The sequence below is a fragment of the Akebia trifoliata genome, chromosome 11 (assembly GCF_017979445.1).
Source record: "Akebia trifoliata isolate Shusen 1 chromosome 11, ASM1797944v1, whole genome shotgun sequence".
NCBI classification, from domain to species: domain Eukaryota; kingdom Viridiplantae; phylum Streptophyta; class Magnoliopsida; order Ranunculales; family Lardizabalaceae; genus Akebia; species Akebia trifoliata.
Genome location: NC_141385.1, coordinates 34943835 through 34962551, shown reverse-complemented (window position 1 = coordinate 34962551; position 18717 = coordinate 34943835).

Genomic DNA, 18717 nt, shown 5'->3' with positions numbered 1-18717 from the left:
GTGGGGTGTGCCCGGGGCCTTTTCTCGAATAAATGGGCCCATGGCCTAATTGAATCATACAAGCAAAGGTCTTATACCATAGAGGTAAAGGCATACATTGATCAGAAATATATTCATATGGTTCAATTTAAGCTTTAAACATGTACATCTCTAACATTCATCAATTAAAAAATCAATTAATGAATAATGACCTATAATAATTAATTAGATCTAATCATTGCAATAGGCACAAATTTTGTGATTTTCATGGTCCAATCAAAATTATTTTGGGTGATCCTAAAATAATTCAAAATTTCAAGGGATATCAAATTGAGGATATAACAATGATTGATGAGATAAAGTGGATGTTTTTATTTATTTTATTTTATTTTTTAGAAAACAAGTTGATCTCAATCAAAAGAATTTTATGAAACCAAACAACACCGAATATATACCCCCATGTTGTTGTCGGCAACATTCAAGACTTGATTTTTTTTATTTAATTTTTTTTTTTTGAAAATATATATTTAAAAAAAAAAAAAACTTTCTTATCGATTCAGGGACTTGATGGAGGTATAATTCAATATAAATTAAACCCCTTAATTGACAGAAAATTGTGTTAAATTTACAAGATCTGATTTTAACTCAAACTCTCGATCGATGCTTTCCAACTAATAATAACCTGTAAAATAGGATGGGATTGGCTTAATGGAACAGCATGGTATAACGGATTTTTGGAACTAAATGCTATTGACATCCAATCCCATTGACCTAGGTCATAAGAACCGCTGCCATTAAAGAAAGTTTGTTCCATCATCTTAAACCAATCGAAATTTGGCCATTAACGTTCTTGGTTATCCATGACCAATAGCAGCAAAAGAAACAAACCCAACAAATTCGACAAAGTTAATAAAAAACAAGTGAGAAACCGAGATTCAACAAATATCCATAGAGAACTTCCCATTCGAAATCGAGATCCAAAACACTTATCTTACAAAAACGACTGATCGGACAAAAAACAACCACCAAATCGAGACATGAAATGATATTTGAGTGAAAAAATGCGAAGTAATCAGGAAATAGCGCCCCTTACCAGTCCCCAAAAAAAAAAAAAACAACCACAAAAAATCGAGACAAAAAAAAAATGATATTTGTGATTTCTGATATTAATTGAATCTCCCATCTCATAGAGGAGACAGCGCCCCCTACCAGTCCCTTCATTCATCGTTACTTGTTCAATCCATAAGTAATCAGGATGAGGGCTGCTTCGATCGATTGATACTTAAATCGATCGAGATTCGCAAACACAAGTATGGTTTAGGAACCATTGGGGAGTAAAAGCTCTTGAGTCTCTGTTGAGATCGATGGAATCGAACGGGGAAGAAGACATTTTTTAAAAGAACTGATTAATAGGGTTGAAAAAGAAATAAAAAGAATTTTTTACTTATGACACCCCATTGATTAAGTTAAAAAATTAAGTTTGAAAATTCAAATTGGATTTTTCTCAAAACACACCACCAACAAAACAAATGGAAATAGTGTAGTTGCTGTCCCCAACATCATACCCAATTTTTTTTTTTTTTTTTTTTTTTAAGTTAAAGAACAAACCGCACACTCTAAAAAATAAACAAAACTTTTATTTGTGCCTAAAAAAAGATTAAAATAAATAAAAAGAAAAAAGAAAATAAAAAAAATAATTCTCATGCTCAACAATCATTAAATCATCCCTAAGAAAAAAAAAACCTTTCGAAATCTTGCATTATTTTAGGATTATTCCGAATGATCCTTGATGTGACCATAAAAATAATATGACAAGGTAAATATTTAAAGTCTAACCCGATGAGCAATAATTGAGCCAACAATAAAAATAAAATAAATTGATAAACAAACAATTAAAAATAACAAAACTAGGTCATTCTAACAATGCTCCCATACTTGGGGTTTTTCAAGTTTGACCCTCGAAGATCCCCAGTGGAGTCACCACTTAAAGCGCCTTCGATCCGCGGGGTACGCGGATCCACTTTTGACCTTTGAGGTTTGGGAGTCGCCACATAGTTATTATAGTCTAGGAACCGAATATAGACTCGAAACGGATAAAAATAACTAATCTACTAAAGAAAAACTGAATCTGGGGATCACATTACGCGGTTGGAAGGTGTTAGGCACCAACCCCTCCCGGTCAATGCCGGTCTCTACTTATCCTAAATAAGACTACATTTCTAACAAAAAACCTAGATAAAAAAATAAAAGAAATTTTACCTTCGAACGCAACGATTCTATTCCCTCAGATCTGATAAAATCGCTCCTTGTACCGTACTCCTTGCTTCGTTCTGTCTCCGAATCTGATTTCTGATCTCCGAGGCAAGGTATATCTTTCTTAGATCCGGATTCTTCGAATTTTTTATGGATTTTAGGGTATTTTTGAAGGGCTTTTAAATATTTTTCAAGCTAAAATTGAAGTATGGGTGTTAGGTAAGGAGTTGAGGTTTCAAAATTAGGATTTATGGGAGGCTAGGAAAGCTTTTTGACCTACTTCTCTTAGGGTTTATTACTTGATATGAAAATAGGGTGTGAGGACCCCTATTTATAGATTTTTTAAAGGGTTTGTTTAGATAGAATTAGTATTTAATTATAATTATTTTAGTTAAAGTTATATTTTAAGTATAATTATTTTAGGTAGAGTTGTATTTTAATTAGAATTGTTTTGGGTAGAGTTATATTTTAATTAGAATTCTATTAAATAGAGTTATTATTTAATTAGAACTCTATTAGAGTTCTGACTTTTGGTCTTATTTGATTGACTTTAAGATTTTGACTTTAGTCTCACTTGATTGATTTAATATCTTGACTTTGGTTTTACTTGATTGACTTTAATTTTGACTTTAGTCTTATTTGATTGACTTTAATATCTTGAATTCAGTCTTACTTGATTAATTTTAATTTTTTGGAGAACCCTCCTCTATTATATTTTTAATTCTTTGGACCCCAAATGGAGGGGTCCTTGAATAAATATGTTGGCAACCCTCAACAATTATGCCTGAGAGCCTGATTGATTGATTTTTTTAATTTAAAATTTAAAATTAATTTTATTAATGTTTCACTTTAATTATTTAATATTTTATTTATTATTTTTAAAATTTTTAATTATAAAAATTGTGAAATTATCGTTTTGCCCTCGAAGAAGACTTTTCGCGTTTTAAGTCGGTTTTTTATGTTCTAGAATGTTTTAGAATCGATTTTTCGTAAAGAATTCAATGGAAATATTGGTTTGTCATTTATGAAATTTTTGTGTGAAATGGTAGTGAACTTTATGAGGGGTATTTTCATAATTTTGTCAAATTTTGGGAAAGCGAAATGATTTATTTGATTTCGATTTATTGTTTTATGTTTTCGAAAGGTTTTCCTAAGCGTAATGTAGGCTCTAGGGTTGTTTTAATGTTAGGGGTATTTTGATAATTTGATCATTTTTTAGTAATTTTTATCGTGAAACTTCTTTTTGTCTGCAAGATAATAATTTATATGCTTTTGGGGTTATATTTTCCTAACGTAGCGTGGTTTCTACAGTTTTGTTAGTTCGAGATACCTCATCCGGATTTCTGAAACATATCTGGTAACAAAATATAGCATTGGGATAAACATCTATCATTGGGAACCGTTGCGATCGGGTTGACGAGTTGATTAATCAGGTGAATGCAAAAATGGGGTGTCTACAGCCACTTAGTAATACGTGTCGCAATTGACCCACAATCAATATGTCTTTTATGCGAAAGTTTCGACAACTCCATTGAGAGCTATCCAAGTTTACCTATAGTAAAGGTTAAGCAAGCCAATGCTATTGGGTCTTATAACACCTTTAGGAAACCCATTCTTAATTCTAATAGCCAGACTTACCACCTAGACAATAGGCTTCACCCAAATTTTTTCTATTGTCAAAATGAACATATCCAACAAGGTGGTGCCCAAGTTTTCGAAGAAGCTATGATAGATAGTCTCAACCTACTACAAATCTAGCTTTACTTCCGCATCAACAATACTCTTCACCTTTTTCGAATTCTGATCAAAGGACAATTATTGTCGATCCAATGACTAACTACTCTCCCCTAATTGAATAAACAAACTCATTATTAGAAGCGATGATGACTAAGTTATTAAAGTTAGGTCAATTAACTATGTCTATTAGGGAGAGGAATAAGGGACAATTCCCTAGTCAAATAGTGCAAAATCCAAGAGGACATGTTCCCAATACTTAAAAAGGGAAATATGAGATAACAAGTCAACTAGATCCTTTTAATGACTCTGTTCAAGTAGTCCACATTTTACGTTCTGTAAAATTAGTATACAATCAAGTTCATGGGCCCAAAGAGAAGTATGAGCCCCTAATAAAAGTTAAAAACCCTATTACATCTGCGACAGAGGAAGAAGATAAACAAAAGGAAACACCTCCACTAAGTGAAACACAAGTAACAATTCTGAAGACCCCATTCCTGCATAGGCTTATAGAAAATAGGAAAAGAAAACAATTAGAAGGGATTCTAAAAGTATTCAAAAACGTACAAATCAACATCATTTTCTTAGACACACTTCTTCATATTCCTTCCTATGCTAAATTTCTCGAAGATCTTACCATAGTTAAAAGGAAAACCCTTATAATAAGAGAGGCTGTGATGACAACCCAATCTTTTTGTCAGATCAAACAGATAATTGTATCAAAATTTAAAGACCTTGGTTGTCCTACAAGTTTTGTGCATATCAGGGATACCATGATTGAGAAATATTTGCTAAACCTAAGAGCTAGTGTTAACCTTTTTTCTATTATCTGTCTATAAACAATTAGGTTTGGGGAAGATCAAACCAACCAATATCACGTTGAGTTTAGTTGACAGATCGGTTAAGGTTCCAAAGTGAATTGTGAAGGATGTCATTATAAAGGTTAAAACTTCTATTTCCCAACTGATTTTATGGTTCTTGACACTGAACCTGTCATTAACTCAAACAACCACGTTCCTATCATAATGGGCAGACCATTCCTGATAATATCTAACGATGTTATCTGATATAATAATAGAATCATGACCTTGGCATTTGGAGACATGAAAGTCAAAATGAATGTCTTCCAAAACAAATTCCAATCCATAGACATTGATGACTTGGAAGAGGTCAACATGATTAGTACCTAGATCAATAGTACATTTATTGAGACAGGGAACATTGACCCGCTAGAAGAGTACTTAGGCTAATTCGACCTTGATTTTAATGTAAAGAAATCTATTAGGTACTAAAACTCCCTACTTGAATCTGTCCCAGCAATGGATTTTCAAAAATGGCAACCTAAATCAGAGTCTCCCCATTACTCCACCTTTCTCACCAATTAGAGAGACTCATAAGTTTAAACTAAAACAATTGCTAAATAGGCTATAATATGCATTCCTTGGAGATGTTGAAACCTTTCTAGTCATCATCTCGCCAAACTTAGAAGAGTCACAAGAGAAGTGTTTAACTTGATGTGTTATGTGAGCATTGTGAAGCTATATATTAGACTAAAACTAACATCAAAGGCATCAGTCCCTCTGTGGTTATACACCAAATCAATCTTGAAGAAAATTCCAAACCTTTGAAGGAACCACACAGAAACTAAATCCAATATTATAAGATGTTACCTGAGGAAAAGTCCTTAAATTATTAGATGCATGCATTATATACCCCATCTCAGACAACAAATGGGTTAGTCCAGTTCAAGTTGTTTTAAAGAAGTCTGGTACTACCATTGTGACCAATCAAGACAACGAACTGATTTCTACTAATATCCAAACTGGTTGGTAAGTATGTATTGACTACAGGAAGTTGAATTCTATGACTAGGAAATACTACTTCCCTCTTCCATTCATTGACCAAATGCTTGAAAGATTAGTCGAACATGCATATTATTACTTGATGGCTATTCGGGATATAATCGAATCCCAATTGCCCTAGAAAACCAAGAAAAAACCACGTTCACTTACCCTTTGGGTTATGCAAGGCACCAACCACTTTCAAAAGTGTATGTTAAGTATTTTCTCTAATATGGTAGATAACTTCTTAGAGGTCTTCATGAATGACTTTTTTATTTTTGGGTCTAGCTTTGAGAACTGTTTAAGTTACCTTAAACAAGTCTTAGCTAGATGTTAAGAGAAGAATCGAGTACTTAATTGGGATAAGTGCCATTTCATGGTGATCTCCAGAATTGTTCTAGGACATATCATCTCCCCCAAAGGAATTGAGGTTGACATGGCAAAAATCAACCTTATAACTAATCTACTTCTACCAAAACTAGTTAAGGAAGTTCTTTATTTCCTTGGATATGTAGGGTTTTATCAATATTTTATCAAGGATTTTACAAAAATCTCTAAATCCTTGTGTGATTTACTTGCCAAGGACACCACGTTTTATCTATCCAAACCTTGTTTAGAAACTTTTGAGAAACTCAAAACTGAGTTGACTTCAGTACTATCATCCAATAACCTAACTTGAATCTACTCTTTGAGAGGATGTGTGGTGCATCTGACTATGTTATAAGTGTTATTTTGGGACATAGAGTTGACAAACCCCCTCACGTCATTAAATATGCAAGCAAAACATTCAACGATGCCCAACTCAATTATTCTACCATTGAAAAAGAACTCTTAGCAGTAGTTTTCGTACTAAAAAAATTCTGATCCTACCTTATTGGGTCCAAGGTTGTAATTTTCACAGACTACACTGTGTTGAAATAACTTCTTGCTAAGAAGGATGCTAAAACATGATTAATCCTATTGATCTTTTTTCTTTAAGAATTTGATCTCGAAATTCGAGACAATAAGGGATATCAGAATGTCATTGTGGACCACCTATTTTGGTTAGTAGTTGAGTCCAATCTAGACTTCCCACCTATCTAAAAGAATTTTCCAAATGAACAGTTCATGCTAATCTCCATCCTTGACACACCCTGGTATGCTGACATTATCAACTATCTTGTGACACGGCAAATACCTGTCTCTTGAACCAAACAAAAGTAGATGCAATTTTTCAGTAAAATCGAAATGATTTTCTTAGGATGATCCGTACTTGTTTAAGTACAGCCCAGACTAAATAATTAGACGATGTATTGTTGATGGAGATCAAAAAAGCATTATTGAGTTCTATCACAACCATGCCTGTGGAGGGTATTTTGGTGGTAAAAAGACAACCGCAAAGATATTACATTATGGATTTTACTAGCCTACCATCTTCCATGATACTCACTTCTTTACTAAATCTTGTAATAGATGTCAATGTTTAGGTACTATTAGTAGAAGAAATGAAATACCCCAACACCAGATCTTAATCATCAAAATTTTCGATGTATGGGGTATTGATTTTATGGGTCGCTTTCCCATTTTTCACTGTTTCCAATACTTTTTTGTCACTGTAGACTACGTATCAAAATGGGTGGAAGCCACAAGGTTATGTTTCACTTTCTTGAAAACAATGTGTTTACCCGATTTGATACACCTCGTACTATAATTAGTGATGGTGGTCAACTTTTTTGTAATAGGATTTTTGAAGTGTTGATGTGTAAATACGCAATAACTCATAAAGTAGCCACCCTATATCACTCACAAACAAGTGTGCAAGTAGAAATTTCCAATTAGGAAATAAAGACCACTCTTGAGAAAACTGTCAATCCTACAAGGAAAGATTGGTCTTTATGCTTAAACGACGCATTATGGGCCTATAGAGATGCTTACAAAACCCTTATTAACATATCTCCATATCGATTGATCTTCGATAAAGTTTGTCACCTCCCAATTGAGCTCAAACACAAAAATTATTAGATAGTAAAACATCTTAACTTTTACCTTGCCAAGGCAGGTGAACATAGGAAACTCCAACTCAATGAGTTGGAAGAGCTACGAAATGATGCCTATGATAGTGCAAAACTATAAAAGGATCGTACCAAAGTTTTACACGATAAACATATTCAAAGGAAAACTTTCCACCTAGGTCAAAAAGTATTGTTTTACAATTCTAGATTACATTTGTTCCTAAGAAAATTAAAATCTCAATGGACAAGACCTTTTGTGGTTTACAATATCCATTCACATGGAGTCATTGAGATTCTCAATCCTTTTGATGGAAGTATCTACCAAACTAATAGTTAAAGGATAAAACTCTTTCTCCATCTACCAATATCCCAAGAATGCGATTCAATTTTGAGTGATCATGTATAATAGGATTAAACTCATGTCTTTGTTTGGTTGAAAACAATAAACTTAACATTTTTCAGGAAACAACTCTTGAGTAGTTGGTTAGCAAATCCATTTTGCTGGCACATAGGATCAAAATTTTATCTTTTGAACTCCCAAATATGGGTGTAAGGGTTAACAATTTTCAACAAAATTTCAACAAAATTTTCTTCCAAAAATTTCTCTAGAAAATTTATTTTCTTAGGATTTTTCAAGGAAACAATTCTACTTTCTTGGAAAATTACTTACTTAAAACCCTAAATCCTCATCTCTTTCTCATCTTTTTTTTCTCCAACAATCACCTATCTTCCACAAACCCTCCACCTACATAGTTCGACTTTTAAGCAACCCACGTCCAAATTGATTGGTGCTTCCGCACCACCTTTGTAAGGCAACCAACCTCCAACTGATTGCCCACTAATCCGTACCATCCCACCATGTCGCCCAACCCTCTCTCGACATCGGAGTGCCGATCAGCTTCTTTCGCTTCATTTTTTCACAACAAGCTCTAGGTTTTACCCTCTTTCCAATCATGCCACCGAAAGTTCAAACCATCTTCTTTGAGGAAGCTTACATTGCGGCCTTTGATTTGTATGAAGGTGTGTCGTGATGAGCTCCTTGCTTGTGGGTGGAGTCAATTATTATATGAGGATAATGGAACATTCACTGAAGAACTTGTTAGAGAATTCTATAATTCTTTCATCTTCGTTAACCTATCCATTTCGTCAATCAATATCAATTTTTGAGGGATTTTGATTATAATTGATGCCCTTGATATTCAAGAAATTTTTGGAATTGAATTGGTTGAGAATGGTGTTTACGAGTCAAGTTTTGGCTTTAAACATTATGTCACTTGACTCGGCCTCTCTAAATAAGAGATTCGTACCATTAACAGTGATTTCAAGTCCAAATGCTTTTACAAAAATCAATACCTCTGTTGGTGATGGATTACGAGCAACATTTTGGGCACTCAACACTCGACTGAGATGTATACAAAATATCTCTACATTCTACACACTATTTAGACTTGTGACCTGACCTTTTGTGTGGTCCTCCTACTTTTTGAGATACTCACCAATGTGATGATGACCCATACCTATTCATTGGCCCTGCCTCATCTTGTTTGTCGTATCTTTCAATGACGATTGGGTATTCCCATGACTGACTTACTTACTCAGGTTGACTTGAGAAGATTCTTACATTCAAAGGAGAAAAGGTTTTTTAAGATCAATGTCGAGGGTCTTTGGACCCCTGGTCTTAACGTGGAGGAACATGGTAGCCCTCATGGTTATGGACCCACAAAAGTGAAGTTCGATGAACCAGTATAAGAAGAGGAGCGTACACCAAGCCCTGATTTTGAGTATATGTCTTGATTTGATTAGGCACCTCAACAGAGGCATAGAAATACCTTTGGAAAAGTTTTAGGGGACTCAAAAAGGTCAACCAATGATACAAAGATATGTAAACAAGTCAACATTTGTTGATTGAGTAGTAGAGACAGATGTTGACCTAATAAAAAGCACATGCAAGTACTCGAGCCACTCAAAATTTAGATTCAGATTAAGATTTCTTACTTTCTTAGAATAGGATGCTTTTGTTTTTTAAGCTAGAGTTTTCTTTTTTTACAAAACTGTTTCAAAAAATATCATTATTATAACCATAAATCTTTTTTAGATAAGTGGTAACAAGATTTTGCTAAAGTCATCAATGGTAAAAATGCGAGTAAGCTGGAATATCATAGATAAAGCTCTTTAGAGGTATTAAAGTGAATATCCATACCTCTCACTGTCCCAAACATGATGCTTAGTTTCGAGTTCAAACTTAGGTAAAATCGACCATTTTAGCAATTAGGAGGTGAAACCATGTTCTCAAAAAGTTTTAATTCTTAAAAATAAAAAAATTTGCACATGCACTCAAGTTATTTCTAGAATTTTCTAAAGTAAGGAATGAAAACCTAAAACTCTTCTCAAATGTAAAGGACCTTTGACTTATTTGTAAAATGTCATTATGCTTTCATTATATACGTCGATTTTGATTTTGATATTTTTGTAAAGTGTTTGAATTTTGTGGGTATATTCACTACAAATCCTCACGAGTCAAACTTATTTACTAAAGGTAACCTAGGAGTTTAAGGACTTACTAAATTTGTTAAATACAGTCACGTAACTTACGAAAGTAGAATTTTTATTTTAAGTTTTCTTTATTTTTGCTCGAGACTAGAAAAATATAGGTTTGGGAGTGTGATCAAGGTTTACGAAACAGTTTCTAAGACCTTATTTATAGAGATTTTAAGGTTTAATAATACATAAAATCCCTTAAATAGGCATAATATGTTGATAGTCCATAATTATTATTGTTTTTTAATAAATTATGAATTTTCAGACTAATTATGGTTATTTACGTGTAATAAGTCCGTCGCAAATTAAAAAAGGATGAACAAAAATAAATCAAGATGGACATTACAATCCAAGACTGAAGACAATACCATGGATCGAAGACCAAAGTCAATGGACCCACAAGCATCGCAGCATGATGAGTACTTTGGGCAGCACTGTGACATCAAAATTCATCTCCAGATTCATATAATATTGAGGTGACGTGATTTGTAATGAAATGTACTATGTTTCAAAGTTCTTGTAAAATACGACAATGTTCCAAGTTGTAAAGAGAACCCCAATCTGGACTCTATAAATAATAAGCCAAACAAAGTTTAGAGATGAATCTTCTCTTGTCTTAGTTCTCCTACAGTTTTCTAGTTTTTTTAGGTATACTTTCTATCCAAACTTTGTAAACAAAAAGAGTATTCTTCTAGATTCAAGCCAAGATGAATAAAAGATCATCACTTTTCTTCCCTTTCCTCTTATTTTCTCTTTTTATTTTGTTTATATTATTCTTTCTATGATCTATTACAAGATTTTCGTTAATGAAGTCAATGAAACTCAAACAAGATCATCTTAGATAATTATTTATTTTAATCATGCTTCAATGTTTTATTACGATACTCATTTCTTAAGTAGTAATCATTAGATATAATGTTATTCTTATGATTTTGATAGTTTAATCTTAAATAAGTTCAAGTTAAATTATGCTTTATTAGAGATTCGATATTTTACCTTTGATTTCATCTTATTAAATATTATCATAGAATTTAGGATTAGTTGTTGGATTAACAGATTTCATCTTTCGATCCAATAGCATTAGCTTTATTTATTGGATCGAGATAATAAGTAAATAAATAAATTGATAAAGTGACTTATTTTGGTGGATTTGACTAATCTAATTATTTACATTGTGATTTTCATTTCGATTTATCTTATAATAGTTTTAATTTAGTTTCCTCTAATATTTCAAATTGTGATTGTTTTAAGTTAAAAGAAACAACATTATTTCTGTGGATTGACCCATGATTGCCAAGGTTTTTATTTATTTTTGTTCTTTTATTTCTATTGCTAGGAGGCCCTAATTATTTTTATATGATACGTGCTGCCATCATGCGACGTGATTAAAATGGCCTCCACAACTGTCCCCTTTTTGTTTGCTCGGTTCACCGAGGTGACAAAAATAATTTACAGTAATAATAATAATGATTTTTAGCAGTTCTGTTTGTTGGATGAAATTGGAATGTTTACGTCGCTTTGCATTTCAATTCGTTCTTATCTCACTTTTATTATCCTTTATTCCTTGCACATTCTTCTCCATTCTTTAAGGAAGTAGTTGTAATGGCTTGCTTACGTGGCACGCTTTTAGTTAATCTTGATCTTGATGATCCACCTAAGAGTTCTTACTCTTCAGAAAACTCATTTATCTTTTTTTCTTATCTTTAATGGCTTTTACTATGCATTCTTCCTCTTCTTCTATACATAGAATTTTCTTTCTTTCTTTTCTTCACTTTTACCCTCTGCTTTTATTTTTTTTCCTTTTCTTTTACTAAAGGTTGCTCTTATATTGTCAAATTCTAAGGAGAGGGTATTTTCTCTCTATTTGGCTTTTCATGGGGGTTTCTGGTGACGAAGATGCTATGCCTATCTATGTTGACATGGCATTTTACAAGAGGTTTTCCCTAAGTCATTATTTTGTAGGGAGTGATGCCATGATTCTTGAAGGATGGGGCGAATTGGGTGGAGATTTGTAGAAGCTTCTAAGATGGAAGGTCGACTTGGCTCGTGTGCTCATCTTCGTAATTGGGGATTCCATATTGGGAAGAGGTTTGAGTATTAAGGACATTTATACCTTGGATAGACTCGTTATTGGGAAAGTCTCTTGGCTTTAGGTAGCTTCTCCTTTTTAGATAGCTTTTCCTCCTCCTCTTCAACTTCAATTTGGTTTCCTAGAAACCCAACTCTCAGAGGTCGAGTTCTTTTTATCGATGCTATCGTCGATTGAATTCTTTTATTAAATCTATATCTGGTTGAGCTCACCTGTTGATTTCGTCGTTAGTCGAACTATTCTATTAGATTTGTTTTCTGCCGAGCTCTTCTACTAATTATATCATCGGTGTCTATGTTTTTATTTTTCAATTTTTGCTAATTTTGTACTTCTGGGGTATGTCTATGTAAAATGTAATATACCCTTCTAATGAATAAAAGATTTTTTTTATTTTAACTGAGTGTTTATTTAATTTTTTTTTTCATTGTTTTTTCTGTTTATTTCCCCCATTGTCTATTGATGCCGTCGTTGTCATCTCATCAAAAATTAATATTTATACCCTCCTTTGCTTTTGAGCAAGTGAGGGATCGAACCCAAGAGAAAGGGATGATGTTACCTAGTTAACAAGAAATGAAGTTAATCTAAACTTATGTTTGTATTTTTATAAAAAAAATGGAGAGTAAGATATTGTTGGAATTAAAACAATAAAAGAGAAAATGTACTAAGTAAACCAAAGAGATAAAACCATCAATGATTAGAGTAACCTAGGATTAGCACATAAAACTGTATTTGAGTTTATCCTTCTTTGCACTTAACCATAACAGTTAGGTGTGTGCTCCTTGAGTTGAAAGATATGGCATGAAACTTTTAGAGAAAATGCTATAGTTAGAACTACTTCACTCATTAATGTGTGAAGTCCTTACTATCAAATATCAAGTTTAAGCATGTTCTATCTTGATCTTATCTTAACATTAAATATTTAAGTTAAGCATATGAGGTGTAGAGATTCAACGAAAGCTTTGATCCATTAGAGTTAAATAAAACCTTGAAGTGAATCCTATAAACTTTATAAAGAATAGGAAAAGATAAAAAAATAATATAGAATTAAAGTTTGCTTCAAAGTTTCCTCCTCTCACTAATGGTGGGTGTCTAGCCTATGGTTTTGGCAATGAACAAGAAGAAATAAAAAAGAATAACACTTGTATTCATGGTAACCAAGATATACTATCTCCTTGAGAAATTACAGAAGTTGCTGAAATAAAACCTAACTACAAAATGAAAATTACAGCAAAAATGCCAAGGGTGTTGAGAGGAGAAGAGAATAAGGGACAAAAGCCCAATAGCTCTTTCCTAATTGGAAAAATAATCTATTTAAAGGCTTTGAGGTATTCTCAAAGGATCTAAATATAGCTGCCATCACTCTTGTGTATAATTTCACGTGCAGAGCAAAATGGAGCAATTCTAAGATGATCCAACCAAGGTGGATTATGCCATATTGAGGGTTAACTGCTCGTATTACTTTGGAGACCTCTAGATCTCAGTTTTTGATTGGTTGCTTGATTTGAATTCCTGATTACAGTATAGTCTTTCTTAAGTGAAGTGGTATTCATCTAGACGAGTTGATCATTGACCTACACAAACTCCTCAAAAGTAAGGATCGAAAACAAACTCCTAAAAAATAGTTCGTTTGGATGAAGTCATAGGTATTACTACAATCAGGAGGGAAAAATGACAGACTATCTAAAATTTGAAGATGATTGGTGATAGAATGATTGTGACATAGTAAATGTTGACTGTGACGCAGTAAAGGTGATGAATCTACAAACGTAGTAGTTGCGATCTGATCACAATTTGATGTTGATTGTGTTGATCATTTCAGATTTGCATGAACACAACTGAGAATACAGATCTGCAAATTGGATATTTGGTGGATGCTAATTTGAACAAATTTGAAAATGAAAATTGAGAAGATGAGTTAGAGATTAGGACTTGTTATTTGATATTAGGATTGATGGGAAATTCCCAAAGTACCCTTGAGTCAAAGGAAAATCCTAAAATGCTAAAATTAATCTTAAAATGAAATAAACATTAATTAACTACAAGAAAGAATCTAAGGAAAAAAAATATTGAAGAAAATTACTAGTTCCTACAATTTTGGAGCTGAAAGTACTGAGTATATCGCTTAACCTGATAAGGGATCAGCTTATCACTTTTTAGGACGTAGAGCTCGAGTGCATCGGATATGCTGTCCTGATTCGTCGATGGTTATATGAAGAGGGCCAGTAAGGGGAAAACCTATTGATAGGTAGGCCATTCATTTCTGTTATGTTTTGTGCAATCCTAAACATATGATATCAATTATGATTTTTCTTTTAGAACCTACCACTTTGGTTCTGAATCAATATCTATTCCCAATGAGGGAAATGGCCAAGTTCTAGGCTTAACTAAAATAAAAAACTATAGTACTCATCTAAAAACTTCTAAATCTACTAAAAAAATATAAAGAATGAGTTGCCTCCCAGAAGCACTAAGTTTAACATCTTTAACCAGACGAAAACTCTATTAATCTTGATAAATCGATTCATTAAGGAGAAAAACTTCATCTAGGGGTATACATTCAAGATACAATTTGAGATGCTGACCTTCATTTTGAATGAAGATCCATCCTTAGGATTAAGGACTTCAATAGCAATATGATAGTAAAATGTTTAGATGATAAAATGACCAGTCCAAAGATATTTGAGTTTCCTTGAAAAAGGAGGAGTCTATTATTGTACAACAAAACTTTTTGACCAGGTTTGAAATTTTGTCGAAGAACATGCTTATTGTGATACAATTTTGTACACTCTTTGTAGTATTTAAAATAATCATAAGAATTATTTCTAATCTCTTCTAATTCATCGAGTTGTAACTTGTGATGCTCATCGACTTTATCTAGATCAGAGTTGAGGTGTTTGATCGTCCAATATGGATACTCAAGTTCTACTGGAAGATGACATACCTTACTAAAACCTAATCGGTAGGAACACATCCCTATTAGTGTTTTGAAAATAGTTCGGTATGCCCATAATGCGTCATTTAATCTCAAAAACTAATTTTTTTGTGAAGGATTAATTATTTTCTCTAGAATGATCTTGATTTTTCTGTTAGAAATCTTTACCTGTCCACACATTTGTGAATCGTAAGGTGTAGACACCCGAATTTGAGCGGGCCCTCGGCGTAAGATGCCCCCAAAAATCGAAAATTGGAATGGGCCCTGAAGCCCAAACCTACACGAAATCCAATACGTTTCAATTAATAAATGTTCGAGGCCATTCACGTGGCCCATGGACCCGCACACCTCACCACTCTCAAAATCCGTCCAACTCAAGCCCAATTCAACATAAACCCAACCCAACACTATGCTACCCAAGCCCAACAATTCTTCTTAAACCCATGAACCCCAAAACCATCTCTCTACCCCTAAGCCCAACCTAAGCTAAGCCCATCACATAAAACCCAAACTATTCTCCTAAACCCAATCCAACATAAACCCAATTCAATCTAAAACCCAATCCATCATAAACCCAGTTCAATCTAAACCCAAGCCCATCACATAAAACCCAAACTACTTTCCACAACCCTACCCAATCCATTATCTAAGTCCACAACCCTACCCAATCCATTACTAAAGCCCAAAGCCCAATCCACTACCCAAACCCAACCCAACCTATCAATCTCATCAAACCAATCACCAAGAGATGACACATGTCATCATCCCCTTCCACCTCCCTCATCTAATCAACTCAACCCATAACCCTACCCTAACCTAACCTATTCCCCATCCTCTCATCATCAACCACCAACATCATAACCCATAACCCTACCCTAACCTATTCCCCATCCTCTCATCATCAACAACCCACAACTCAACCCATACCCTATACACCCTAACCTATCCCTCATCCTTTAACCACCCACATCACAACCCATATCTATCCATCACTTTCCCTTAAAACACTCCCATAAAATCACCTCAACCCATACCTCAACCCATACCTCCCATACTCTTCTCTCTAATCATCTAACCACCATCACCAATCAACTAATCTCTCCATCCCTCCATTTGCCACATGTCATCATCCCTTCAATCCTCTCAAAATCAAACCAATCACCACTCATCTCTCCAAATCAAACACCATACTTCTTCAACCATCTCAACACTCCTTCTCCAAACAACTCCCTTACACCACCACTCCTCCCATCAACCATCACTCATCTCACCCCACCAAACACTCTACCCAAATGGATTTGGGTAAGATCCAAACCATTTGGGTTAAAACACAACCCATTTCCATCATTACAAAAATACCCTCATTTTCATCTCAAATTTCATACCCTTTTCCTCTCAAACCCATGCCATTAACCACTACTCTCATCCTTCACCCCATTATACCCTTAAAAAACCTCTCAACCTCTATAAAAATCCCACCATTCTCCCCATACAACAACTAATGAAAATTTGACAAAAAACCCTCTAAAAAATCACAACTCACCACAACTCTCTCTACTCTCAACACCTCACTCTCAACTCAACTCAATCTTCCACAACTTCAAGCAAGTCCAAGTCAACTCAAGGGAAGCACATTTGAAGATTAACTCGAGGACAAGGTGGGTTCAACAAAAGGAATACCCCCTCCACATCCCCTCTTCTACTTTCCCCTTTCTTACACATTTGCACCCACCACCATGGGCTAGATCACCAAAGGGCCCCTTCTACATAAGGGTGCCCTTAATGATTGAAGCCAACATTGAAAGTCCCTCACACTTGAGGGCACACATCGAACTCTCCTTCAATTCTATCTTTCTTTATTTTAAAAAATGACCGAATCCGAGGTTACCACGTTACGTGGATGGAGTAGGGTGCCTAACACCTTCCCTACTCCATAAATGGACCCCCTTACCTTGAATCAAAGGTTGGACCATGTGCATTATCCTACGAGAGTCATCACATCAAAAATAATTTAATTTTCAAAAAATGAGACATCGGGTGACTATTCACACCCAATTCCATATTTGAATGGTGGCGACTCCAAAACACCCCAAAGTGGAGGGATGTTTTCAAAACATTGAAAATCCCGTGTCCACATAAGGTATTACAATTTTATGAGTTATGAGATATTTCTTCATCAATGATGTAAAGATTTTATTGTAGAAATGCAAACCATCACCACTTATGATAGTTCGTGATGTACTAAATTTTGCTAAGATGGTCTCCTTGATAAAGTTGATCACTACCTTGTGATCGTTCGTTTTACACATCATAATTTCTACCCATTTGAGTATGTAATCAACTGCAACAAGGATATACTAGAAACCCTGAGAGATAGGAAAGGGTCCCATAAAATCTATGTCCCAAACTTCAAAAATCTCAATGATCAGAACAGGATTCTGAGACATTTCATTTCTTTTAGAAAATTTTCCTAGTTTCTGACATCAACTACAGGATTTGTTAAAATTGTGGGCTTCTCGAAAAATGGTTTGTTAGAAAAAATTGTACTACAAGATTTTTGCAGCGGTCTTCTTACCACTGAGGTATCATCCGTAGACATGATTATGACAAAACTATATGATATTGACTTGCTTACATGTTGAAACACAATGTCTAATAATTTGGTTGGGACAGTACTTGAATAAGTATAGTTCGTCCTAGAAATATCATTTGACTTTCTAAAGGAAATGAAATTTCTCTTGCTTAGTCATTGAGACTGGCAATTGACCTATAACTAAGTAGTTGATAATGTTAGTATACCACGAAATGTTAAAATTGGAGATTTGCAAAAGTTTCTCATCAGAAAAAAATTAAAAAATGGGTAAAGATTCTTCACACGACCAATAACAATCCTAAATAGGTAATCAGCCATGACATTTTCTACACCCTTTTTGTCTCGAATTTTGAGATCAAATTCTTATAAGAGCAGAATCCAATGAATTAACCTTGTTTTAGCATCCTTCTTAGACAGAAGGTACTTCAAAGCAGGATGGTCTGTGTAAACCACAACTTTCAATCCTATTAGGTTGGGATGAAATTTATCAATGGCATAGACCACTACTAGCATTTCTTTATTTGTTGTAGAGTAATTAAACTAAGCATCACTAAAGTTTTACTGGCGTACTGGATACCATAAGGATATTTATCGATTCGTTAAGTTAAAATAATGTCTATCGCATAATTTGAAGAGTTGCATATAACCTCAAATGGAATATTTCAATTTGGAGACTGGATGATGAGTGTCGAGGTTACCTCAGACTTAAGCTTGTTAAACACTGCCTAAGAGTTCACATAAAGGCTTCGAGATCTTTTCAAAAATTT